Source organism: Podarcis tiliguerta, assembly GCF_965153285.1.
Source record: "Podarcis tiliguerta genome assembly, chromosome: 8".
Lineage (NCBI taxonomy): Eukaryota > Metazoa > Chordata > Lepidosauria > Squamata > Lacertidae > Podarcis > Podarcis tiliguerta.
Genome location: NC_139541.1, coordinates 71,628,699 through 71,656,382, shown reverse-complemented (window position 1 = coordinate 71,656,382; position 27,684 = coordinate 71,628,699). Strand labels below are relative to the sequence as shown.

General features: G+C 47.8%; 2 protein-coding genes across 2 annotated transcripts in view; both read left to right on the top strand.

Annotated features, from left to right (window-relative positions):
• Nucleotides 1-27,684, top strand: part of IGLON5 (IgLON family member 5) — a gene marked incomplete at its 5' end in the record, with an annotated part of 129,434 nt that overhangs the window by 12,880 nt on the left and 88,870 nt on the right.
• LOC310684739 (uncharacterized protein) overlaps nucleotides 16,223-27,684 on the top strand; it is a 268,708-nt gene continuing 257,246 nt past the window's right edge. Inside the window, exon 1 of the mRNA XM_083456248.1 lies at nucleotides 16,223-16,234. The gene's annotated coding sequence lies outside the window, so the exon portion shown is untranslated. The remainder of the gene's footprint in view (nucleotides 16,235-27,684) is intronic.

Here is a 27,684-nt window from a genome sequence, read left to right as displayed (position 1 = left end):
AAGAGCATTCTGGACCTCAAGAGTCATTTAGGATGATCAAGCAGGGCAATTCTTAAATTCATGGTTGGATTGTTCATTCGTAGTGAGGTCTACCTCCTATCTTCTGACACAGGAGGGAGTGTCTTCTCTGAGATGATGATGTATGCATGCATAATCTAAAAACAAAGAAAGGGTGCCCCTCCCCCAGTGTTGTATTCATATGCAAATGTATGCAGATTTAATCAGTTGATCAATCAACTAAAACTCACAGTTAATTGATTTAAGATTTCCTTAACAGAGAGAGAGAGAGAGAGGGCTTTAACAGTTAAGACTCAGGCTGTGTATATTGTTTAAAGCACATTGAAAGCACCCCCCCCCCAAAAAAAAAAGAATCCTGGGAACTGTAGTTCAGCTCTCACAGGTCCACCATTCCAGCACCCTTAAACTATTGTTCCCATTATTCTTTTTCAATGTGTGTGTGCTTTAAATGTATACTGTGTACACAGCTTTGGTAAAACAGCTCTCAGTTATCACTGAAGGCATTGATTGAAATCAGAGGCTGCCTTTCCTATTATTGTTGGGAGCGTCCTTTATTAATAATGCAAGTGGGTGGGCACCGGCCTGGACATCATTTGCAATGCTGATGTTGATTCTCGATTATCAGCACTAATGGAGAGCAGCCCCAAAGATTCCAAAGAACTCGCACAACTAGTTTGGCACACCCAAGAGAGATTTGGAGACTTGCCACATGGCAAGGGAATCCCAAATCAATTTGCGAAATGGTACTGACGGGGAGTGGGGACTGCTTTTCAAAGGAGAGAAAACAATCCCACTGGATGTACCCAAGCCCTCGGGCATGCCTGAAGTACATCTCTGGATCCCGGCCACAGCATTCTTGCTGGTGTTGTTATAGTTACAGCAGAAATGATTTGGTTGTGAGGCTGTTACAAAAGCTGTGTTCTGGATTTCCAAGAAACCTTCACCTAAGCTCCCAGTAAAATTCCATTACTTCCCCAAACTGCTCCGTGTTCAGGGACATGTTGATGATGCCGAACAACGAATTTCTTTGTGTGTGCCTTTTAATTGAACCATGATTAATACGCATTTGTTCCAACGTTAAGAGCCGCCTTGCTGAATCAAATCAAAGCTCTGTCTAGGCCAGTCCTTGGTTTCCAGTGATGGGTCATCTCAAATTACCTTCTACTCTGAGTAGACTCATTGAAATTAATGGATCTGAGTTAGTCATGTCCATTGACTTTAGTAGGACTGCTTGGAGTAGCACTAGCATTGTATACCACCTCAAGTGACCACACAGATTCCAGTAACACTTTCTGCTGAAACATCAGAGTTTGGAATTGGGAGCAGCAGGGTGAACGTGCTGAAGGCAGAGTTTTCAATGAATTCCCTGTGCTACCAAATCTGATGAAGTTCCTGTTTGGGCATCCTTAGCGACCTCTGGACCAGATCGCTGAAAGTCAGCAACCACAAACACCCTCCCTTTTCCTGCTGTTCTTGCATGAGTTTAGAATATTTTCCCAATCCTGGCTGGTACTATCAGTTTGCTGTTGGCATAGGGCTTACTGTAGTCAGCAACTATGGCATATGTCAAATTTGAACGCCTGTAGATCACCAGGCAGTGATTGCCACATTGGTCTTCTACACCTGTGCTTCCATGGGCACCTATAGTGGCTGCCCACACTGCCAACCGTGCCAACGCTGCCAACAGTTTAAATCTGAGATGTTGATGGACTCAAAATCCCATTAGCTCCAGCCAGCATGGCCAAGGGCCAAGGGAAGATGGGAGCTGTAGTCCACATGCTCCCCATCTGCGCCACTCAGCTTCTTAGGGGTAGGTTTGTGGTTGATTATTTGCGGCTATTTAATTTAGCAGTTTCACATCCTGCTTTTCAACTGCAGGCCTCTAATGCAGCCTGCAGCATTTATGGACGTCAAATGGATACACCAATAACCACACACTTAAAATGAAAACAGAACATAAACATGTTGTTCCCTGCAGGGCAATTGGTGTCCAATGGCCCCATGGTGGGAGAGAAGACAGTCCAGGTGGGAAAGAACTATGGATCTACTGCTAGCTCTAGTGAGGGTAGGAGTACTTTGAGTTGCCTTTTCCATGAGCAGAGGCATCTTCCTGGATGGTGGAGCCCCTACCATCCAGCAAGTGGTAGAGCATCCGCTTTGCACTCAGAAGGTCTAAAGCTCAATCCCCAGCATCTCCAGGTAGGGCTGGGAGAGACCCCTGCCAAAATTCACAGAGTGCAGCTACCAATAAGTGGAGGCAATATTGACTTAGATGGGGCAGTAGTCTGTCTAAGGCAGCTTCCTATGTCCTTATGGGTCAGACCAAAGGTCTACCTCAGTGTTTCCCAAACTTGGGTCTCCAGCTTTCTTTGGACTACAACTCCCATCATCCCTAGCTAGCAGGACCAGTGGTCAGGGGTGGTGGGAATTGTAGTCCCAAAGCAGCTGCAGACCCAAGCTTGGGAAACATGGGTCTACCAAATCAAGCATCCTGCTTCCCACAGTGGCCAAACAAATGTCTCCAGGAAACTCACGTAAGATGAGCTTGCTCGATCAGGCCAATGGCCCATCTAATCCAGCACTCTGTTCTGGCAGTGGCCAACCAGAAGCCAGTGGCAAGATTCTGACAACGGAGGTGGAGCATAGTCATCATGGCTAGCAGCCATTGATAGCCTTGTCCTCCATGAATGTAAGAGCAAATCATGAAGGCAATAGTCCTTGACCAAAGTTGCTCTTCAGCAACTGGCATCTGGTGGCACCCAACTGCCTGGGACCTGGAGGTTCCACATAGTGGTAATGACAAATACCCATTTTAGCACCTCCTCTTTCAAAGCCATCTAAGCTGGTGGCCATCACCACATCTTCTGACTGTACTGTCTTCCCTTCTACTTTGGGTAAAGGAAGATGCAGTGTTTGGAAGATGTTGTGTTTGGAAGACGCAGTGCTATCCTGAAATCTGTTCTGCGGTTGCTCAAACACTTTCTTCCTCTGCAAAAGAAGCTTCCAGTTTTCTGCCTCATTCTCGGGAAATTTTGTACAATTTCAGTGGGTGTGGAGCTTAACCTCAGCATGGCGAGGACGCCAAAGATGATGTGCATGTTTTCTTTCTTTCTAGACAACATATATCCACCATTCTGCAGCCTCCCTGACTGCCTGAGCTTCCTGATCTGAAAAAGGTCCATTGGAGGAGATAGCCATGCACCCTTAGAATTGAAGGGTGGGCACCCAGGAAGGCTGCAGAGCGCAGGCCACTGGAGAGATGATTTGTAGAGTGACAGAAAGGACACTCAAAGATGCCACCCAGCCATCTCAGATGTAAGGTAAACAGTGAGCACAACAGAAAAGTTGCACCCATGAGCATTTCACTGAAATTTTCTCTCCCAGTTGATAATTTCCAAATGCATTTCTTTTCTCATTAACCAACGGAGAATAGTTAGGGTCAAGAGCATCCAAGGGAGACCTTTTCAGCACAGCACTAAGACAGAGGAAGCTGCTTAATACCATGTGAGATTAGTCCATCCTTACTCAGTATCGTGAAAACTGACGGCAGCGGCTCTCTGGGATTGTAGACAGGACTTCCTTCCAGCCCTGCCTGGAGCTGCCAGGGACCTCCAGGGACCTCCTGCATGCAGGGCAGATGCTCTACCACTGAGGTACAGTCCTTCTGCCCTCGTTGGAGCCAGCTGGAAGAGGAAGCAGAGGCATTTCTGCCCCTGCATCCTCCTGCCCTCTATCCAGAAGGCTTTCTGCAGGGTCACAGGAGCCAAAGAAAACCATGGGCCGGATGCTGCCTGCGGGCTGCCAGTTGGCTACCCCTCACCCAAGCCACCCTTGCCAATGTCACGGAAAGTGTGAAAGCAGCGTTTCCAGGACAAAGTCATTTCTTTACCAGCCCCCTTTGCCAGTACAAATGCTAAACTGGTGGCTTGAGGCTCTCGGGTTATCAGTTCTGCAGACTCAAGCGGTAAAGGGTTTTCTGGGTTGGGCTGCTTCAGCCTGCGAAGCGTTGCTGCGTGTGTGTTTTGGTGCTCCTGCGTGAAAGAGAGAGGGGGAAAGTACTGCGTGCAGAAAATTAGCAGGTCAGGAAAAATGACCCGCACATAATTTTTCTCCTAAACAGTCTGTTTCCCACCCCCCTGCATCAGGCAGATGCTTCATTCCTCATTGGGGGTGAGGGGACATGCAAAGCAAAGCAAATAATGCCAAGCAAACAAATGGAAACCTGACCACAACCCACCTAGACGGAGCGTGGCGTGGCACCGTCCTGGAGAAGCTATGCCGCCTGGATCCTGCCGAATGTATAAACTGCTCTTAAACCTGTCAGGGAAGCGTAGCAAGGTGCTATTGTATCCTTGAAACGGTTTGCAGCTGTACTGTGTAGCAGGAAACCTTCAAGGAACATGACAAGTCAGACAAGGGTGCAGAAACCTCTACAGGAAACATTTGGCCCTCCTCCAGCCCGCCCTGTAGCAGAAGCTCATTCACTTTCCCAGATAGACTCCTCAGGGGGCCTCCGTGTGACAAGGAACAAGCTGGATCTGCATATGAATTGCAAGGAGACAATAAAGGTCACACTGAAAGGCCCCCCCTCCCCACGTGTGCTCCGTGTCAAAAATCAAAACCCAGATTCTGTAACCGGGTAGCCCAGTTTCTGTGATCTGAAATAACCCATGCAAACAAGCCAAGTGACAAGGCTTTCTGTGCATGCGTGAAAGTGGGAGGGAAGGTGGGGAAGTGCACCCAGATTTTTCTCAATGACCATGAGATCTAGAACCATACTTCTTGGGTCAGATCGAAGCAGAGAACCTCCTGAAGGTGCAAACCTGTAAAGAGCACAGCTTTGAGCCTACCCAGGTTTGAGTACGCTCCTCACTAAACAGTGTCATGCACAAAATAAGTTGGATTCACGAGAATCATTCAAATGAAACATTTTTTGCATGCACTTTGTTCATTATGCATACTTTATTCTGCTTGGTCATGGGAAGGCCTTGAAACCTTGACCCCTCGACAGGAAATCTAGCTCTGCCCTGCCTAAGGTTTCCAAGATTTCATGAGATATAGCTCACACAAGTGTTCCAATTTTACTGGATTGACAGAAACCACCCTGGCTTCTAAGCCCAATCCTGGACATCCCATTTTGGCTCCTGAGCTCTGGCCGCGACAGAGCATGGGACCAAAATATGGGCGTTATTTGGTTCTGTGCTACGGTGCAAGTCAGTTGGCTCACACCAGAGCGCAGGAACAAATAACGGAAGGAAAACGTACGTTGACCCCATGCATCACCACTCCTCTCCTTCCTTTCGCCATGGCACTTCTGGAAGTACATCTACAGTGCAGGAAGAGGAAGAGGAAGCTGGTCTGGTCTGCGTGGTATTTCCAGACCCTGTGCATGCTGGGGCAACCTCCTGCTAGGCATTTCCCAAGGCTGCAGAGCAGGACTTGGAAGACAGCAGACAAAGGTAGGAGAAGGGGATGGAGTGAGCAAATGGGTTGTAGCGGTGAGTGGGTGGGCAAGGAAGGGGGCAGTGGCAGGGAGGGGGCAAGCAGGCAAGTGACTGGGTCACGTGGTCAGGGGGTGCTCTGAATTAGCCTCCCAAAATGTTGCGGGGTATGCATTTTCTTAACATCTGGAAACCAGAATGCTTTTTAAAAAAAGAGCTGAAACATGAAGGATCCCAAAGTCTAATGTCTGCCCTTGAATTCCATGGTTGCCCCAAGGATAGTCAACATGGACTATCTCCAACCTGTTGGACTCCATCAGCCCCAGCCAGCTTGGCCAATTGTCAGGGATGATGGGAATTGTTGTCCAGATTTAGTAGAGTGCAACTGGTTCAGTTGCATTGAGCTCAGGGGCGCCACAAGGGACGCCAAAACTATTATTTAGAATGTGGCGTGAGAGGCAAGGGGACGCCAGACTTTAGCATCACAAAGGGTGCTGCTGAAATTTGAGGCCCCAAGGTCAGCCACTGCCCCTGGGCTACAGAATACATGCAGGTTTAGCCATAGTCATTATTGCACAGTGGCTGGCCCTGAGTCTTGTGAGGCCCAGCCGTTCTGGGCCCGAGATAATGCAGCACATAGTTAAACTATGGAACTCCCTTCCACAGGAAATAGTAATGGCCACCCACTTGGATGGCTTTAGAAGAAGACCCTGATGGACTGCAATTCTCATCATCTTTGCCCACTGGCCATAGTGACTAGGGCTGATGGGAGTTGGAGCCCAACAGTGAGAATCTAGAGGACCACCAGTTTCCTTATTCCTACCCTAAGTAGCCTCTAAGCCCCAAACAGCCAGGCAGGTCACCTGATCAGTGGCACTGCGTCCTTTGCTGGTGCCTGGGGTGTGCTTGCACGTACGCATGCACCAGGCAGGACTAGGGGCAGGGCAAAGAGGGTGAACAATACCTGCTGTGCCAGCCCAGCCCTCACCGTCGCTGGGTTCACAGGGCTGTGCTGCACCACCTGTCTGCCCGCTCATGCAGGGGGCAGCCTGGCCAGCCAACGTGACCCTTGGTGGGTACATCCCTTCAAAGTTGGCCAGGTGAGGGTGCCGGGGTCATGATGGCCAAGGCAAGGCTGGGCTGTGGGGTCCAGAGACCCCTGGATGCAGGCAGGGCGGGTGACTGGTTTTGCGCCTGCCCAATCATGCACTCAGGGATACAATCCCCCTGGCTGTCCGTGCTATGCCCCTACGCCTAGCTATGCTCTCACCCTCTGTGGTGCTTGATGGAAGCTCCAGAGAGCTGTCAAGGACCCAGATTTAAGGCAGGGCAGCTCTGGGAATGGGCGTGAGAGGCATCTGCCTTGATCGGATGTGTTATAAAGACTGAGCAGGGCTAGCATTCAGCAGAGCGATGCGGCGTCTGCTTTGTCAAAAGGGAAGGTTGCAGTGGCAGGCTATGATTTGTACCTGTTGTCTTATACCGGGGGAGCCGAGGCTTAGACGCTGCTGCTAAACCTCATCCCCTCCACCTTCCCCCGGGGGCGGGAGAAACACCCACAGCCCAGACAAATCCGAGAAGCAGCGGCTGGACACCTTTTTCTGAAGGACAAGAGAACCTCCGCTCTCGCGATCTGGCAGCTCGGGGAAGGGAACCGATGTCATCATCATTTCTGCAAAGGGACGGGGAGGAAGTGACAGGTTAGGTTGCCAGCGACAGCCGCGAGGAGATCAGAGGAAAGGTCGGCCAGGAAGGATCCTTGAAGGGTGTCTTGCAGACTGTAAATGAAGCGGAGAGCCAGATGGGGAAACAAGCTGACGGGGCGGTTGAGGGTTTACCTGGCCAAGAACAGCGCCGGACAAAAGGAGCCGTGCTAAGCCTCCAAAGCCTTTGTCCGGCGCCTTCCAAGCTGCAGTCCAGGGAATTCCTTGGAAGCCTGTCTGCCTGTCTGAAAAGAGAAGATCAGTCATAACGGCTCAGCTTCCCTGGAAGGCAGAAGCGCTGCTCATGACTCCAGGTGTTTGCTAAATGTGCAAAGAGGAGGGTGATAGGCTGGGCTCCCTCCAACCAGGGTTGGCTCTGGGTTTGCAGGGGCCTGGGGCCCCTTGTGGCCTCTTTCATTGGTGCCCCTCCCCAGTTTGATGGATGGCCCTATCCCTTTTCCTCTTGTATATCTCTCTGCAGGGGTGGACCAGTTGGTGCAGCTGGCCAAGGAGAACATAGAAAGCTGCCTTATAATGAGTCACACTATTGGTCCCTCTAACTCAGTATCATTGGGTGACAGGAGCTCTCTCCAGGGTTTCAGACAGGGAAGATTCCCAGCCTTTTCTGAAGAACCCTTCAGAGCAGATTTGGGGAGGGCACGAGGCAAGCACAGTGGGAGGAGAGCAGGCAAGGTGCTCTTAGTCAAGTGGAAGTCCGCGTGCCGCTGGGACATGGTAGCTGCAGACACACACACACCTGGCTGCACAGGTGTGCTTGAAAGTGTGTAGGCAATGCCTTACAAAATCCCGGCAGCCAGAATCAGGGTTCCTTCCAGGAGACTTTAAGCCTCAAGCGTTCAAAGTGAGACTGTTTAAAAAGTAAAAGCTGAGATTCGCAGCGGGGCCGAGATTTAAGCACTTGGCAATGCTCTTTGCTTTTCTTACAGCAAACAAGCTAAATTATGCAATGCAAAGCGAACCAGTTTCATTTGAAAAATTCACACAGGTTGCGGAATTCTGCTTTCCCAGGCACAGAAACTGGGCTACTTTGACACATCACTCAAACTGAGAGTCTGTCTATACATTTGGAAAAATCACGTTTTAATGGGTTTCTGGGCCCGCACTATATATTGGCTGAATGTTGAAAACCGCATGATTGAACGCTCTCATGCTGCAGCCATTTTCACAGTGATGGGAGATATTGATGTAAGGAGAACATTCAAGCATGCAAACTACCTTTAGTCAGAAACAGTGTACCCCATCTGAGTGTAGACTGGCCATATGGTGGACAATATACAATTTTAAATTCCAAAGGTCCTCCCATCAGCTCTTCCTGAACCCTAAAAACATACAAGACCACATGTGTATCGACTATTTCTTGTGAATATTAACTCTGTGTGACACACAGAGAGATTAGTCAACTTTCAAATGAAAATCAGCAGAGCTTGATTTGGAACCTGCAAACCCTCCAACATTTCTCCAATGAAAATAGGGATGTCAATAATAATAATAATAATAATAATAATAATAATAACAACAACAACAACAACAATTTATAACCAATCCATCTGACTGGGTTGCCCCAGCCACTCTGGGTGGCTTCCAACATATATAAAAACATAATGAAACAGCAAATACTTTTTAAAAAGCCCTTCACATACAGGACTGCCTTCAGATGTCTTCTAAAGATTGCATAGTTACTTATCTCCTTGGCTTGGGGTCGCATAACTCCATACCCTCCAACATTTCTCTGATGAAAATAGGAACATCCTAAGGAAAAGCGGGACATCCCGAGATCAGATCAGAAACTGGAATGGCCTCTGTAAATCCAGGACTGTCCCTGGAAAATAGCGATACTTGGAGGCCCTGTGATACCACTTTAACTTCTCCCAAAGAATCCCGGGAACTGTAGTTTGTAGAGATCCCTGTTCCCGTCACAGAACTACAGTTTCCCAGAGTTCTCTAGGAAAAGGAATTGATTGTTAGCCCACTCAGGAATTGGAGTTCTGTGAGGGAATCAGGGGCCTCCTAACAGCTCTCACCACCCTTAACAAGCAACAGTTCCCAGAATTCTTTGGGGGAAGCCATGACATTCTGGGATCAAACCAGAAACTGGAATGGCTTCTGTAAATCTGGGACTGTCCCTGGAAAATAGGGCCGCTTGGAGGGTCCGAACATGTGTGTATCACAGAGGGTTCTGGTGCAGGGAGCATGCCTTTCTTATTGTGAACTGATGGCACACCCAGATCTCCCCTTGAAAGATTGGAGGTTTCCAAACATACCTAGATCCAAGATAGTTCCCTTCCCAATGCTAATCTCAGTCTCCCTCACATCCGTGCCAATGCTAGAAATGCACTTCTAAAAGACCCCTGCTATGCTAGTGAGGCTGACCCAGGCCCTCATCCTCGTCTTTCCCTGCCAGTCTGCAGAATTTTCAAACAGGCATCGCCTTGCCTCTAGGCTGGAGACGGAAGCGGCAGGGTTGCATCCATGTTAGGAGTTTTCCTGGAAGGGCTGCTGCCTCCTCTGTCAGCCTTTTTATGTCTCCTTGGAGAGACTCACCTCCTGCTCCGAGTGCCACGCTGATAAAAGAAGCAGCCAATCAGCCCTAGATAACAAGAAGCGGCTGCCAAAACCGGGCCGTCAAACTTTGTGCGAGTGTCAGGGCTCTTGCGAGAGTTTGCATTTAGGTATGTTTGTTTGCAGAAAAAGGAAAAGCGAGCGAGAGAGAAAAATCTGCCTATTTATATCACACCGGAATCTTGTGGCGGAGGAATATTTTATGCGTTGGAGGAATGGAGACATAATCAGGATAAACATCAGCAGCTGGGCGCATTCCCTCTCTGCAATAAGCAATACAAATAAACAAAAGCAGCAGAGAAATTGGCAGCGGTGGTGGCTCTAGGGGTGGTGGGGTTTTTTTTGGGGGGGGTCTTTGCACATGATGTAGTTTTCTTTAACCTAGAAGAGGTGGAGAAAGCAAAACTCCCCTTGGTTTCTGATGCGCTTGGCTCCTTCAAATAGAGGGCTGCCCTCTTCAAAGCAGGACACATAGGCAAGTGCAAGAAACCTTTGGCCCACCATATCTTTGCTGAACTACAACTCCCATCATCCCTTGACATCGGCCATGCTTGCTGGGGCTGATGGGTGCTGTAGTTCAAGCAACATCTGGAGGGCCAAGGGTTCCCCACATTTGCCCTAACACTAAGCCACCATACCAGGTGAGTGGCTTGGGAGGAGAGTCTGTAGTTTGGATGCAGAGGTGTTTTGCGGCCTGCAGGTGTGTTTTGTGCCTTCTCCCTCTCAGTAAGGATGGACAAATTTGTCCATTTCAGCTTCTCGTTTTTCCAGTTGTAAGTTGATGGTCCTGCATTTCCCCGTAGGGTGCAAATGTCTTCTTTTCTTTTTAGTGTGTCTATCTCCAGACGTACACAGTTTGCAGGCAGATTTGTCTACTACGTAAGTGTTTTTTTTATCACCAATTCCTCCACAATAGAGTACCTTTTTGTAAGTTCTTTTCACGCACACAAACAAATTTCCACGCAGTTTCTCCTGCAACATATGCATTTCTGCACGCAGTCTTTGTACAGAGAACTGCCTCGTGAAATTCCAAAACCTACCATTTCCAAAGGACACTTGTGTTTCGTTCCACGTAACGCTGCAGGAAGTACGCATTGGGCAGCTTCGCATTACAATCAAACCGCCCTGAATCCCTCTCATCCCTCTCTGTTCAGTGTGCAGATGGCGCCCTCTGTGGGACTGGCATCATTGATCAAGTGCTGGCTGCTTCATATATACATGTGAACTGGGGGGGCTCCTCTTCCTTCATGCTCTGGTTCCTATGGGCTGTCACACCGGCCTCCTGTTTGTTTCTTTATCCCCCACCTCTTAGGGCAATCCTTTGCCTTCCAGTTGCTTGCATCAGTGAGCGAGGCTTACCTGGTCACCATTACCAAGGCCATACTCTGACCCATTGTTAAGAGGATTCCTTTGTGGTGTGGTTGATCACTCTACAGTTCCTCTCCTTTGGTCAGAGCAGGTCAGTGGAGCCCACAGACTGGAATTTCCTGCCTGACATCTCTTAGGTTCAGAGCAGCCTGGAGGCACAAGAGAACCAGTGTGGTGTAGTGGTTAGAGTGGTGCATGCTCAAGTTATCTCCTGCTTGGACTACTGAAATTCATTCTATGTGGGGCTACCTTTGAAGGTGACCCGGAAACTGCAACTAATCCAGAATGTGGCAGCTAGACTGGTGACTGGGAGCGGCCACCAAGACCACATACTACCGGTCCTGAAAGATCTTCATTGGCTCCCAGTACGTTTCCGAGCACAATTCAAAGTGTTGGTGCTGACCTTGAAAGCCCTAAATGGCCCCAGCCCAGTATACCTGAAGGAGTGTCTCCACCCCCATCATTCAGCCCGGACACTGAGGTCCAGGTCTGAGGGCCTTCTGGCAGTTCCCTCACTGTGAGAAGTGAGGTTACAGGGAACCAGGCAGAGGGCCTCCTCGGTAGTGGCGCCCGCCCTGTGCAACGCCCTCCCATCAGATGTCAAGGAAACAAACAACTACCTGACTTTTAGAAGACCTCTGAAGGCAGCCCTGTTTAAGGAAGTTTTTAATGTTTGATGTTTTATCGTGTTTTTAATATTCTGTTGGGAGCCTCCCGGAGTGGTTGGGGAAACCCAGCCAGATGGGTGGGGTATAAATAATAAATTAGTATTATTATTAAATGGACTAGGACCTGGGAGACCAGGGTTCAAATCCCCACTTGGCCATGAAGCTCAGTGGCTGACCTTGGGCCAGTCACTGCCTCTCAGCCTAACCTACCTCACAGGGTTGTTGTGGGGATTAAATGAGGAGGGGGAGAACCCTGCATGCTACCTTGAGCTTCTTGGAGAAAATGGTGGGGTGTAAATAGGATGTATGGGGTGTTAGGGGACAGGTAGTACGTCCAACGTAGGACATGCCATGCTCCTTCTGGGGTAGTTTGTCCGGCTTTGGTCCACACCCTGCACTCAGCTCTCATCTATGGCTCTTAGAAACTCAGCATGTGACAGTGGCTACACCCCAGGAAATGGCTTTGACTGGCCAGCTAAACCAGGTGAGGGTAGCCGATGGGTCTCAAACCCTCAGTGAGTTAGGGACTCCACCTATATGTGAAGACAGGCACCAGTGGATTGACTGGACAAGACCAATACTGGGTCCAACCGTCAAGAAGGCATTTTCTGCAGGTGCTGAAGAGGGAATTGAGGGGCAGATTGGGCTCGTCAACCTGGGAATGTAGGCCATCAAGGAGGAGGAAAACTCTGAACCTAGCCCCCCATTGCTTTGTGGGATATCTTCCGGAGAAGAAAAGACTAAGGAATAAATGCTACTCAAATCCGAAGTGGAGTCCCTAAGACGGTTGTTGCCTTGTACACCTGCTTCTGACAACTCCAGCAGCCAAGCTGGTGCCAAACATATTGCTCTGCTTTCCTTCGGACCACATTGGCGAGGTCAAGTGTGGGTGTCTTGTCATCTGGGCAGCCCAGGACCTCCATGCACACTGCCCAGGCTTGCTCCCTGGAGAAGTCACTTCAGTGCTACAAATAAAATTAGTAAGTCCTGGTGACAGCTAGAGCATCTTTTCAGCAAGTGCACCCCCTTTATGCCTGGGATGGGGAACCTGTGACCCTCCAGCTGTTGTTGGACTCTTGTTAGCATGGATAATGGTCCAGGATGATGGGTGTTGTAGTCCAAAATATCCGGTAGCATAACTTACAGACCAGCAGTATATAGTAGTTGAAGTCCACCAGCACATGTGAGGTCACAGCTTCCCATCCCTGCTTTGCTCATTCTCTAACTTCACCTTCATTGACCCAAGAGTTTCTTGGACCACTTCCACATCATCCTAGCCTGCATCTCTGCTGCTGTCAGACTCTTGGGTCTCTTACAACTCCCTTGCCTCATTTGGCAGTCGTTGACCTTTCCCACCATCTCTGTCTCAGCCCGTCTTGTCATTTGCAAATCCCACAGAGAAACAACCATGTCACACTTCGCTGTTGTTGTTGTTCTGCACAGCAGCAAGCGCACCAGGGACAGCCTGATTGCTTGTCTCCTACCCATCCTCCAAAGCTCTTGGGTGGTATAGCCCACCTGGGACTGTAGAAAAAAGGTAAGAGCTGACATGATAAAAGTTTGTAAAATTATGCTTGGCATGGAGACGTTGAATAGAGAAAAGGATTTGTCCGGCTTTCCTAACACTAGAACTCATGGGCATCCGATAGTGTTGGAAAATTCAGGACCAATAAAAGAAAGTATTTCTTCATGCAGTGCATAGTTAAACTTTGGAACTCTCTGCCACAGGAGGCACTGATGGTCACCAACTTGAATGGCTTTAGGATAAGACTATCTAGTGTCGCCTTCCCTGGCGATGCTCTGCTCCTGAATACCAGTTGCATGCACACTTCTTCAGATACACTGAAACAGAAGTCACCAGACCCTTATATATAGTGAGAGGGTGGGTATTACTCAGAATTGCAACTTATTACCAAACTTAAAACCATGGAGAGACCTGGTCTGAATAGAGACATTGGATTCTTATCTTATTATACTTGATAAAGCTATTTTTGGGATGCGGGTGGCGCTTTGGGTAAAACCTCAGCGCCTAGGGCTTGCTGATCGCATGGTCGGCAGTTCGAATCCCCGTGGCGGAGTGAGCTCCCATCTTTCGGTCCCAGCTCCTGCCCACCTAGCAGTTCGAAAGCACCCCTAAGTGCAAGTAGATAAATAGGTACCGCTTTCTAACGGGAAGGTAAACGGCGTTTCCCTGTGCTGCGCTGGTGCCGGCTCGCCAGAGCAGCTTCATCACGCTGGCCACGTGACCCAGAAGTGTCTTCGGACAGCGCTGGCCCCCGGCCTCTTAAGTGAGATGGGTACACAAGCCTAGTGGGACACGACTGGCCCATATGGGCAGGGGTACCTTTACCTTTAAAGCTATTTTTAGCCATCTCACCCCTTGCTTTTTCCTGTAAGACCAATTGCAGTGGTTAACAGTCGTCAACAGGTTTGCCACACCTATCAGCCAATCACCCATTCCCTCCACTCTTCTGAGTAATACCTCTCACTATCTGGTTTCAGTGTATCTGAAGAAGTGTGCATGTACACAAAAGCTCATACCAACAACAGACTTAAAGGTAAAAGTAAAGGGACCCCTGACCATTAGGTCCAGTTGCGACTGACTCTGGGGTTGTGGCGCTCATCTCGCTTTATTGGCTGAGGGAGCCGGCATACAGCTTCCAGGTCATGTGGCCAGCATGACAAAGCCGCTTCTGGCGAACCAGAGCAGCGCAGGGAAACGCCGTTTACCTTCCCGCCCGAGTGGTACCTATTTATCTACTTGCACTTTGATGTGCTTTCGAACTGCTAGGTTGGCAGGAGGAGGGACCGAGCAATGGGAGCTCACCCCGTCACGGGGATTCGAACTGCCAACCTTCTGATTGGCAAGCCCTAGGATGTGTGATTTAACCCACAGCACCACCCGCGTCCCAGGAAGTACCTATAGCCACTGCAAGTAACTGGTAGGAGGGCTGACACCCACACCAGACATTTAAAGCACTTTTAGACCACTTTGAACAGTTACCACTTCCCCCCAAAGACTCCTAGGACCATAGATGCCAACTCCCTAAGGACCTAGGTGTCCAAGCAGCCACAAAAATTCCCCATGAAGTGGCTGGGTTGGCAGGAGCAGGGACTGAGCAACGGGAGCTCACCCCATCGCGGCGGGGATTCGAACCGCTAACCTTCTGATCGGCAAGTCCTAGGCTCTGTGGTTTAACCCACAGTGCTACCCGCATCCCTAATAACAAACTTAGTTGGTCTCGAAAGTGCTGCTGGAAGGATTTTTTTTTATGTGCTTATGTATGGCTTCATAATGTGGGTAGGGAAATCACATGCATGTCTGCCCTCCCACAACAACAGCTCATTTCAAGTGGAAAGCTATCTGGATTAGACGCTGGATAGAAATAGGATTGATACATAATTTTACCCTTCTAAGATTAGGCGGAGACTGACTCATCCCAGGCTACCCAGCCAGGGAGTTTGATGGCAGCTGAGGCAGGCTTGCAAACAAGGAAAGATTTGAGAAAGGGGATTTGGGAACTGTCTGCAGTTTGGAGCAGGGATGCTGTCCCATGCACATTAATGTGGAGGTGCCACTTGCAGAATTCACAGACTTTCTAGGAAAAGTGAGGATGGGGAGTAAGAATTTTGTACCAAGTCCAGAAATTCCTCTTGCCAGCCTGGCAGTTAAATGATTACTGCTCTTTATATTTACAGAGTAGAAACTACAGGTCAAAATGCATGTCAATTGTGGTTTGCTTCTGATGGTGCTCCAAACTATGAACTCACCACCGTAAACTCAAGTGGTTTCCTCTTACGGTGTTAAGCCACGATGTCCCAAACGAAGGTTCGTGCTTTCCATCTGGAGCAGAACTGGAAACCCAGTCCAAACCATGGTTTCCGATTTCCACTAAACCATAGTTACACTAAGCATAGTTGGACACTTTGAATGGCAAACAATGGTTAAGGCTATGCAGGAAACAGGAAGGGGAGTGCAGAAACCGTGCTCAACTCTGCAGCTCATTGATGATGATGCAGAACATGGTTTGGAGGATGAGCTGAACTGAGCCCCTGTCTGAAATTGGAAGGAGAAGGCCTGAAAGTCCAGTGTTACCTGCACCACTTTGCTGTGTGTGTGTGTGTGTGTGTGGTTTCGTCTTCCTCTGCATGCAGAACTCTCTCCTTCTGATTCACTCCGTGATTCATACAAGAGGAGGCATAAAATGCTATTCATTTAATTAGAGCTAAAGATTTCAGGCCTCGTTTGTTCCCCAGAAGCATCAGAACATGTCACAGCTTTGGACGTTCCTCCTGCCACCTGACATTGACAGAGTGGGGGAGATGTTTGGGGGAATCAATGATGCTCAGAGCATTGGCACCAAGAAGCTCAGTGTCTCTGCTCTAAGGTCTGAGTGGAAAAGGTGGAGTTGTTATGCGGGAACCCTGGGTCCAAATCACATGTCAGAGAGGCCTTGTGGTTCAAGATGTGGCCCATCCACACTGGTATGACATCAGCACTTAGAGCAATTGGATTTAGACCATGGAGACCTGGGTTTAACTACTTATTCAACTACAAAGATTACTGAGCAATCTTGGATTGCGTTCTACCTCACAGGACTGTTGTGGGAAATAGAAGTGGGAAGAGATGCATCAAGGACTCTTCCGAGGAAATGTGGAGGATAAAAAAATCATAAAGGAGTAAATATATGGATTTTTACTGAAGAGATCAGACCTGTTTGCTTCAAACAACATGGTCTGTGCAAGCAATTTAAAGCTATTTTTAAAAAATTAAAAAACCCACCCAAATCAAATACAAATAGCTAATCTGTTGTTTCCCCAAGTATCCATTCTGTCTTTCCAGGATGCTTGCCATGTTTGATGCAACGCCCAAGTCTAAAATGCAACCATTCCATTGCATCCTCATTCCATGCCATCACAACTAACGATCCTTCGCTGGTTTTTATTCTAAGGAAGGTGCTGCAAAAATAGCACATCAGAACAAATCAAAGCCTTGGCCTGAGCTCTTGTCTGCATCTGAAACAGAAAAGACAGCTTCCATCAAGGCTGTGCCTCAGCTTTTCATCCCCTTGTATCCCCAATGGTGAGGTTAAGCTCAGAAACCAGGATGGCAAGCTGTCCTGTAACAGGCTTAAGACCCACCAAGCTGAGCGTGGCCTGTTAGCTAAATAAGGCTGCCTGTTCCTGAAATCAGACATTCTGGTACCTAGGTGGGGCCTGGGGATGGAGTCCTGTAGAGTTTGGCAGGCCTGGAAGGCAGGGCTTGCGGTTTATGGTGGGCTTGGCTTCTAATCACGCTTCTCTGAATTTTGCATTGCAGTTCTCTGGCTGAGTAATGTATACAAAAATGTAGCCAATCAGAAGCTGCGGAAGCCGCACCGGGTGTTCAGCTTCCAAAGAACGTTAAAAAAACGGAACAATTACTTCTGATTTTCGTTCGTTCGGGAGCCGGAATGTTCGGTTCCCAAGGCGTTTGGGAGCTGAGGTTCCACTGTATACTAGGCAAAGTTGTTCAGCTTCTTTCTTTTTAGCCTAAGTTGTTGAATTTTTGAGCTATTCTTAAGGAAGGTTAAGGACTTTCTTGAGCTATTCTTAAGGAAAGTTAAGGATGCTATTTCTGATTGACTAATCCTGGATATGTCTGGGAAATCCCGGACATATTGTAGTCCTAGTACATGGTTCAAAGGAATGCCTTCCCCAATACCAGCCAACCCAGGCTCTATGATCTGTGGGAGAGGCCTTACTATCACATGCCACAGGGTCTTCTGGGTGGTGGCACCCCAGTTACGGAACAATATCATTTTAAAGTTCTAGATGCCAGATTGAAACATACATATTTCCGCAGGCCTTCAGAACGCAAAGGAAATGAGTTTACCTGCATAATTTTTCACTGACTATTATATTGTCTATACACATCATTTTGAATTGTGCTCTTAATGTTGTTTTAAGTGCTATTGATAGCTGTTAGCCACCCTGGGCTCTTCATGAGAAGGCTGAGATACAGGACAAACAAACAAATCATGAGCCCATGAGAAAAAGAAGAATAAAATTCTGAGAATACCAGTTTTGTTGTAGTTGTTTTCTCTCCCCCCCCCCAACTAAGTTTCTGGCCCTCAGGGTTTTGTCTGGGAAGACAGAAGGCACAGATAAAATCAAAGGCCAGACAGTTTGCAATCTAATTTACCATTTCTGAATTTCTTCTCTCTCTCTCTCTCTCTCTCTCTCTCTCTCTCTCCCTCCCTCTCTCTCTCAGTGCCCCAATGGTGCCGTGTGATCCGCAATTATTTTGTTACGTTTTTAATGAATGTATGGTAATGAGACCAACGTTTTGTATGATATCAGATATTGTTGATGAACGTTGTTTATTCATCTGTTGGTGGTAATTGTTCCTCTGTTTATTTATAACAGTTCATTATAGCTATCCAAATAAGAGCTGGTTGGAGGGGGGGAAGGCTGGATAACAACCTTCCAGCCTTTCTGATTGAACAGGCAGAAGTACCACAGGGCATGGAGAAAAGGCCCCGGAAAGGCAGAACTCAGATATGACAGTCCTGGCTTACATTTTCCTCCTCCTTTGTGCTAAATAACACCTTTCACAACCCAGTCCATAAGAGGTTTTGGCATGCTGCGATGCCAGCTTTTTGCTTTCCATTTGAGCACCTCCGTCCAAAAAGGAGATCGGTGTGTTTCGAAAACTTGCATCGTTTCCCGTCCTGCCCTGCATTGATCACACACAGTGCCGTTTCCGTTCTGTTTCTGTTCAACTTCCGCCCAAATCTATGCTATCCATCTCATTACCCAAAGTGGCGAAATGATGCGAGTTACATTGCTGTTGCTCTATTCCATCCCATTCATTTCAGCACAAAGGAAACGCAATGCAAACAGGGGGGAAGGGGACACAATTGTATATGAGTTGCAGATCATAGAATCATAGAATCATAGAGTTGGAAGAGACCACAAGGGCCATCGAGTCCAACCCCCTGCCAAGCAGGAAACACCATCAGAGCACTGCTGACATATGGTTGTCAAGCCTCTGCTTAAAGACCTCCAAAGAAGGAGACTCCACCACACTCCTTGGCAGCAAATTCCACTGTTGAACAGCTCTTACTGTCAGGAAGTTCTTCCTAATGTTTAGGTGGAATCTTCTTTCTTGTAGTTTGGATCCATTGCTCCGTGTCCGCTTCTCTGGAGCAGAGAAAACAACCTTTCTCCCTCCTCTATGTGACATTCTTTTATATATTTGAACATGGCTATCATATCACCCCTTAACCTCCTCTTCTCCAGGCTAAACATGCCCAGCTCCCTTAGCCGTTCCTCATAAGGCATCGTTTCCAGATCAAAAGCCACAGCTTCAACAAATGCCACTCATCTTTGCTGGATCGGTTTTCCATTCAAGGCATGGGACGAGTAAGCGAACCTCAGCAATTTCTGCTCCCATTTCTTTGTCGGAATTCTCCGACATCCCTATTGGCAGGTAGGACATACGAGGTTTTCTGCTGGGTGTGCATGTGTGTCAGATCATATAGCTCTCTTTCTCCTCTTTTGATTGGCAGCAGCTTGCCAGAATCCTAGACGGTTCTTTGCCATCCCTGCTATGAGATCCCTTTAAAAAACCAAACAGAAAACCCCAGTTCTATGCCCTCATCTATGCAAAATATGAGTTCTCCTTTTCAAAAGAAGAAGAGGCTGCCTTGTATACTGAGTCAGACCACACCTGGGTCTAACCCAGTCTATATAAGGCTTATCACAGTCTAAGGTAAAGGTAAATGACCCCTGGACCAGTATACCTGTCCAGTATATATACTGTCGGTCCAGTATACCTGAAGGAGCGTCTCCACCCCCATCGCTCTACCCGGACACTGAGGTCCAGCACCAAGGGCCTTCTGGCGGTTCCCTCACTGCGAGAAGCCAAGTTACAGGGAACCAGGCAGAGGGCCTTCTCGGTAGTGGCGCCCTCCCTGTGGAACGCCCTCCCACCAGATGTCAAAGAGAACAAAAACTACCAGACTTTTAGAAGACATCTGAAGGCAGCCCTGTTTAGGGAAGCTTTTAATGTTTGATGTATCACAGTATTTTAATATTCTTTTGGAAGCCGCCCAGAGTGGCTGGGGAAACCCAGCCAGATGGGCGGGGTATAAATAATAAATTATTATTATTATTATTATTATTATTATTATTATTATTATTAGTCCCGTCAAAGGCGACTATGGGGTGTGGTGCTCATCTCACTATTATTCTGGCCAGCAACTGTTTTCTGTGGCTGGGTTGCCATGCCAATCCAAGCCAGTAAATTTCTGTGTTGTCCATACTGGGGGGTTGGGGAAAAACCCCAGGCAAGCTACAGATTCTGACAGAGCCCATCCCAGCATGGCCCAATAGTCTTGGACTGTAGGGGGTAGAATCCAGCAACATGTCCCTCACGCTGGTCTACCTTATTGAAAGAATGCTAAGCTGTTGCCATTCTACTACCAGGCCAAGTTCAGGAACATAGGAAGCTGTCTTATACTGTCAGACCATTGGTCTATCATTTGGGACACGGGGGGGGGGGGGCACTGTGGTCTAAGCCACTGAGCCTTTTGAGCTTGCCAATCAGAAGGTCGGGGGTTCAAATCCCCAAGACAGGGTGAGCTCCCAATGTTGTGTCCCAGCTCCTGCCAACCTAGCAGCTCAAAAGCACGCCAGTGCAAGTAGATAAATAGGTACCGCTGTGGTGGGAAGGTAAACGGCGTTTCCGTGCACTCTGGTGTTCCATTGTGCCAGAAGCGGTTTAGTCATGCTGGCCACATGACCCAGAAAGCTGTCTGTGGACAAATGTCGGTTCACATGGCCTGAAAGTGAGATGAGCACCCAACCCCAGTCGCCTTTGACTGGACTTAACTGTCCAAGGGTCCGTTACCTTTACCTTTTACCTAAACCCAGGAGGTCACCGTGGTCTGTGTGAGAGCTTCTCCTCCAAGCACTAAAGAGTTCAGAAGCCCACTCTGCGCTAACTCAGAACAGGGCTTTCAGTGTAGCTGCCCCTATTATGTAGAACAGCGTCCCTTTCAAGATTCGAGAGGCACCCACTATCTGCACATTCCAGAAACAGTTGAAGACATTTCTGTTCCGATAGCCTTTCCCAGCTGGATGGATGATGGATAGATCAATGGGTGTCTAGTTGGTATTGTCTTTAAATGTATGGTGCAGATGGGGCCCAAGCAATGGGCTTGTGTAACGAAAGGACTTCTTCAGTTGATAACTCTGCCAAATGAGAGCTCCGACTCAAAAGGAATCAAGGAATAGGGCGAAAGATGTTGGCCGTGTTTAAAATTAGTTGCAGATCAGGGTTCTCTATCCACTTCCGAGTCTGGCCACTGTTCTGTCTCTGCATCCACCTCTCCGCATCTGATAACATATCATATAATTATCGACTCCACGCTTTCATATTATGTATCCGCTCTGATATTCAGACCATACCTAGGGGGTTGAAATGGATCCAGTTCTCCAATCTCTTCCGAAAGCAATGCAAGGCCTTCAGGTCTGAGCAAGTAATCCTTTGGAGGCTGGCTTTAAAAAATAAATTTTAAAACATTTAAGTGTTTCAGTTACGCTTTCCTAATGGCTTCCCCACCGAGGTACTAAAACACAGCAGGATAAAATCAAAACACACACTCCCATGCTATATTATTCATCCATCCGGTCTCATAAAGGCAACTTTCCGCATGGGCATCGGAGAAACATGTTATCTTACCACAGCAACCCTGCGGGGTATATTCAAAGTAAGATTGGTTGAACAAGTACCAGTACCTCAGTTAGAGTGAGCATTTTTTGATCGCCTACGATGGCCAACCAGAGGTGTTTACAAAGTCCCCTAAGCAAGGCATGCCACCGTTGGCTGTCACCCATTATTTATTGCTAGCATTTGACATCTGATGGTATACTGCAACTAAAGATGGAAGTTCAATTTAGCTGTCAGGGCAAATAACCTTCAATAGACCTGCTACCTTCCCCCCTGAATTTGCTGAATCACCTTTTCAAACCATCTAAGCTCGTCCATCACAAATGTAATACCAATCATTTCCCTTCTGTCTTCTGTATGCTAACCATATACTCACACATCATCCCTGTCTCCCCTGCCCTCTTGTTGGTATCCCTCCTCATATGAGGTATCTATTCACCCACCTCCAGATTATCTGCCTAACTGATCCAGGACTGGGCGAATTGTTCACTACAGAGCCCCACGTTGGGATCATTTCCCGAGATGGAGTGTCGCCATTAATTTGCATATCATTAACATACTTTGCATATTTTTCTTATGAATGGAGCAGATGCCAAAGTACAGCTGGGTGAGCAGGTTCCATTTGTTCGACAAGATTCCTCGTTCTGAAATGGTTGCCCTCAAGTGTGAAAAACCTGTGTCAGCCCTTGAAATGCCTTGATGTACAGACCTTGAAAGCAAAATAGTTGGGGGAGGGGAAAGCATCTGGGCTTTCCTTCCTTCCTTCCTTCCTTCCTTCCTTCCTTCCTTCCTTCCTTCCTCCTCCCTGCATACTTCACTTTTTCTGATTCATATGGGTGCTTGTGTTATCAGTTCTATATGTTACCATGAGTTGCAGAACCATTTTTTTGGATTTGATATCCCGCCTTTCACTCCCTTTAAGGAGTCTCAAAGTGGCTAACATTCTCCTTTCCCTTCCTCCCCCACAACAAACACTCTGTGAGGTGAGTGGGGCTGAGAGACTTCAAAGAAGCGTGACTGGCCCAAGGTCACCCAGCAGCTGCATGTGGAGGAGCGGAGACACGATCCCGGTTCCCCAGATTACGAGACTACCACTCTTAACCACTACACCACACTGGCTCTCTCTTTTTAAAAAAGTTTCTTAAAAAGTACTCAAGTTTCTAAAAGAACAACAGCCCACAGGTCAGCCTTACACTAACCCATCCTTGTATTATTTGCTTATGGCTTTGGAAATATTATTACTATTTTTATTAGCTGAAGGCGGTGTATGTTGTTGTTGTTAGCCACCCATCTGACTGGGTTGCGCCAGTCACTCTGGGTGGCTCCCAACAAAATATTAAAAACACAATAAAATACCAGCCATTAAAGCTTCCTTGAACATGGCTGCCTTCAGATGTCTTCATAGTTATTCTGCCATGTTTCATCCTCCCAGCAGAGGGCCTTCTCAGTAGTGGCACCCGCCCTGTGGAATGCCCTCCCATCAAATGTCAAGGAAATAAACAACTATCTGAATTTTTAGAAGAAATCTGAAGGCAGCCCTGTTTAGGGAGGTTTTTAATGTCTGATGTTTTATTGTATTTTTAATATTTTGTTGGAAGCCGCCCAGAGTGGCTGGGGAAAGACAGCCAGATGGGTGGGGTATAAATCATCATCATCATCATCATCATCCTCATCTCTCAAGTTCTCTTTTTTGCAGTCCTAAGTTCTGTTCTCTAATCATCTAGTCCAACCCCGTTCAATGCAGGAATCTTTTGCCCAATGTAACACTCGAACCCATGACCCTGATCTTTTTCTTTTTTTTAAAAAAAAAGTCATCCTGAAAATTCACTAGCATTTCTGCACAGATTTCTCCCAATGTTCACATTTGCAAAGCAGTCTGTGTATGTCATTTACACCACTATCTGCATTTTTATGCACGATTCCCCACAATAGATGCATTTTTTGACCCGTTGCTTGGCTGGAGAACTGCTTCAGCAATTCAAAATCCAGAGAAGTGCAAATTCCGAAAGGATGGCTGTGTTTCAAATTCTCGTATTGTTTAGGTGGGTTCACCTCTAAAGGTGAACTGAATCGAATTTCTCCCCATCCCTACTCCTAAGCAAGCAGGTGTAAGACTGTGTTCTGCATCCCCAGGAATTTCCATCGCAGGCTGGCCCTGTAGAGGTTCCCACAGGGAAAGGGGGTCTGCCAAACCAAATTTCCTTCCCCTCTAAGGTAAGACTCAGAGAGCAGTGATTTTCATAGTGTGTGTGTGCACGCACATGCGCATATGTGTACATTTCCACCTTAGCTTTTGGACCTCTTCCCTAGTCCAGCTCGTTTAAAAACCAGCCAACTTGCATTGCTATCTCTGGAAAGCGCAGACCCTTCATCTCAGCGCCCCCCCAGCCTCTCTGCCTCCCTCCCTCCTCCTCGTATTGATTCTCCTGCAGTCTGTTAAGGAATCCTGACTCTGCACTAACCTACTAAGCCAGCTCCGACATCCCTGGGGCTCGTGTTAAGATGGGTTTTCTTTTCCCCCCTTTTGGTCTGTCTTGCATTTAGACAGCAGCTCATCTCTGCAACTGGGCAATCCAGCATTGTAGAAGCCTCTGTGTATCTCAGGTGGAGCAATAAGCTGCCTGTATTGGGTTGCGTCAGGATAACCTCCTTGATAATGCCACCCCTGCATAGCATGCCCTCCAACATTCACTCCCCCTCCCCCCACAACTGATCCTCCTCAACCCCCCATTTTAATGTATCTCACACAAAGAGAACATTTCCTATCAGAAGAAGGGTGAGTACCACCCCGACTGTACCAATGGGACACAACACACATGCCCTCCATCATCCCGAGAAAACCCCTTGGCCCTGATTTTATTTTATTATTCGGGTGGCGCTGTGGTGTAAACCACTGAGCCTAGGGCTTGCCGATTGGAAGGTCAGCGGTTCGAATCCCCGCAATGGGGTGAGCTCCCGTTGTTCGGTCCCAGCTCCTGCCCACCTAGCAGTTAGAAAGCACGTCAAAGTGCAAGTAGATAAATAGGTACTGCTCCGGCGGGAAGGTAAACGGTGTTTCCGTGCACTTCAATGGTTTCGCCAGAAGCGGCTTAGTCATGCTGGCCACATGACCCGGAAAAACTGTCTGTGGACAAACACCGGCTTCCACGGCCAGCAAAAACAGAGTCGTTTGAGACTAGGCTTAACTGTCAGGGGTCCTTTACCTTTACCTTTTTAGATTTACTAAAAAAAAAGCACAAGCCAATACAGTGGTACTTCAGGTTACAGACGCTTCAGGCAGTGGGAGGCCCCATTAGCTAAAGTGGTATCTCAGGTTAAGAATAGTTTCAGGTTAAGAACAGACCTCCAGAATGAATTAAGTTCTTAACCCGAGGTACCATTGTACATAAGTTTCAGAATGGGGTAGGATTAGACACAGATGCACAAAGATTTTGTTGTGTTAAAAAAAATGATCAGGACTCCTTGCGCTCTACGCTGCTCCCCCTTTTTCCCCACCCTGTCTCCTCCTGCTCCTCAGAGCCCACTCATCACGTGGGGCTGGGCCTTGGTGATGGCAGCCTTCTTCCTCTTAGCCTGCTCTCCAGCAGCTGCTATGAGCTGCCCAAAGGAGGAAACTGGCAGCAGCGGCCATGGAGAGATTGCCACCGTTCAGGACAATCACCATCTCAGCCTCCTTCCTGAGCTCGGTGGCCGCAGCACCAGCAGGGGAAATGGGGACATTCTGCGATCAAATCAGAAGCTGGGGTTGCTTTCGTAGTTCCGGAGCTGTCCCTGGAAAATCAGGACACTTGGAAGGTTGCTTGCCCTCTTGCTTGCTTGGCGTGGCGGGAGCTAGTGTGGTGTAGTGGTAGACTTGTAATCTGGTGAACCGGGTTCGCTTCCCCGCTCCTCCACATGCAGCTGCTGGGTGACCTTGGGCTAGTCACACTTCTCTGAAGTCTCTCAACCCCACTCAGTGTTTGTTGTGGGGGAGGAAGGGAAAGGAGATTGTTGGCCGTTTTGAGACTCCTTCGGGTAACGATAAAGCAGGATATCAAATCCAAACTCTTCTTCTGCCTTTTGCATGACTGAAACATAGCCTGTAACCATCAAAATTATTGCTCTGGCCACCTTAGTGCCTGACCCTGACCCACCAATGGAATGTGGCAGTGGGTGTGTGTGGAGAATAACAAACTACAGCTCCCAGAATTCTTTGGGAGAAGCCATGACTGTTCCAAGTAGTTCCACCTTGTGGAACGCCCTCCTGTCTGATGTCAAGGAAATAAACAACTATCTGACTTTTAGAAGGCATTGAAAGGCAGCCCTGTTTAGGGACGTTTTTAACGTATGATGTTTTACCGTGTTTTTAATATTCTGTTGGGAGGTGCCCAGAGTGGCTGGGGCAACCTAGTCAGATGGGCGGCCTACAAATAATAAGATTATCATCATCATTATTATTAAATGCATGGTGTGAATGAGGCCATAAGTTAACCATCATAGAAGCCTTGGGCAAGGAAATCAGGGTGACTGCTTAATACACTGCCTGTCCAAAGGAGCTCACCATTCCCAATGATGGCCACCATTTTGTATCGTCCATAGTGCCCCAACTCTGGCATCATTATGGGGCACTGAATGCACGTGTGGTGGTGGGGAATAATGATGGTCATAAAAAAAATTGTAGCGTTATTCAGGCAAAGTTTTGCAGCACAGTCTTCCCTTTTCTGAAGTATGTGATAATTTATCGGGGGGGGGGGGGGGAGGGGAGAATGGCTTTTGAGAAAAAAGTGGTTTAGGTAGCCGCATCTGTAAAACTCTGTCCCCTTGCCAGTTCATCACGCATCAGCAGTGGCATCCTCCTAGAATCAGGTCAAGTCCTTTTTTCTTTTTCTTTTAAATCTCCATGGCTTTAAACGGAGCGATCTGTGTCCTCGCTGCCTTTATCTGCTGCTTTTATCTAATCTTAGTGGATCTATTTGATTTAAATTGGTGTGGGGGGTTTTAACAGTTCCCTGCTGCCATCTTCATTTCTAATCTGTGCATGTTTGTTGTTTTGAATTGGGCATGGGTTGTTTTTGTAAGCTGTGTGTGTGTGTGTAATAGATTGTGCTTTCTTTATATATATATAAAAAAGGATCACCATCCTGCTTTTCTATATAAATTAACCAAGCAATGTCATTGGGGCGGGGGGAATCAAAGCAGCCATGATGCAAAAGCAAAGCCGTGATACATTTAAAATGCGTGTTTTGAAAAATACACCCAAGGCAAACATTGATATAAAAAACAACAACAGTGCCAGGGCTGCATTCCTGTGCCGAGTTATTCAGAAGCTAATCCCAGCATATCCGGTGGGGCTTGCTGCCAGATAATTATGTTTAGGATTCCAGCCTTAGATGCAGTTAGGCCCCACCTGTACTATGCTACTTTAAACAGTCATGGCTTCCCCCGAAGCATTATGGGAGCTACAGTTTGTTAGGGGTGCTGAGAGTTACCAGGAGGCCCCTATTCTACTCACAAAACTACAATTTGCAAAGGTTAGTCCCTCTTCCCAGGGAACTCTGGGAATTGTTGTTCTTTGAGGGGAACAGGGGGTCTCCTAACAACTCCCAGCACCCTTAACAAACTACAGTTCCCAGGATTCTTTGGGGGAAAGGTATATATGACTGTTCAAAGTGGTACAATACTGCTTTAAATGTATCGTGCAGACAGGGCCTTATGTACTCTTACCTGGAAATATGCTCCGCTGAACGCTCTGGGAATATAAATAAATAGGTTAATAACAACAGCGGCAGCAAAATACTCTGTTGAATTGCCATGGCACCAGAGGCCCTGTGAAAGAAGAGGCTCACTTGACCTTCTGCTGGTTAAAGCCCAAAGGAAGGAAGCCACAAAAACCTCCATGGGGGAAGGCTCCAGAGCTTGGGGGCAAGCGGTGAAAAGCCCTCTTCTAGCGCATAGCTGCCTGCTCCACTTCAAAGAGTGGGAAGAGCACAGAGCAGCGCCTCTGATGAGGATGACCTAAACCTCTGAGCAGCCTCACGTTGGTGGAAATAGTCCTTCAAGTACTCTGGGCCCAGGCAGTTTCGGCTGGCTTTAAAGGTCACTGCCGACACTTTAAATTGAATTAAAACAAACAAACACCGAGGGAAATGGGAAACGAGAAGCCAAGGTGCATACTAAGGGGAGGGAAGAGAGGGTTGAGGTACCCCTGT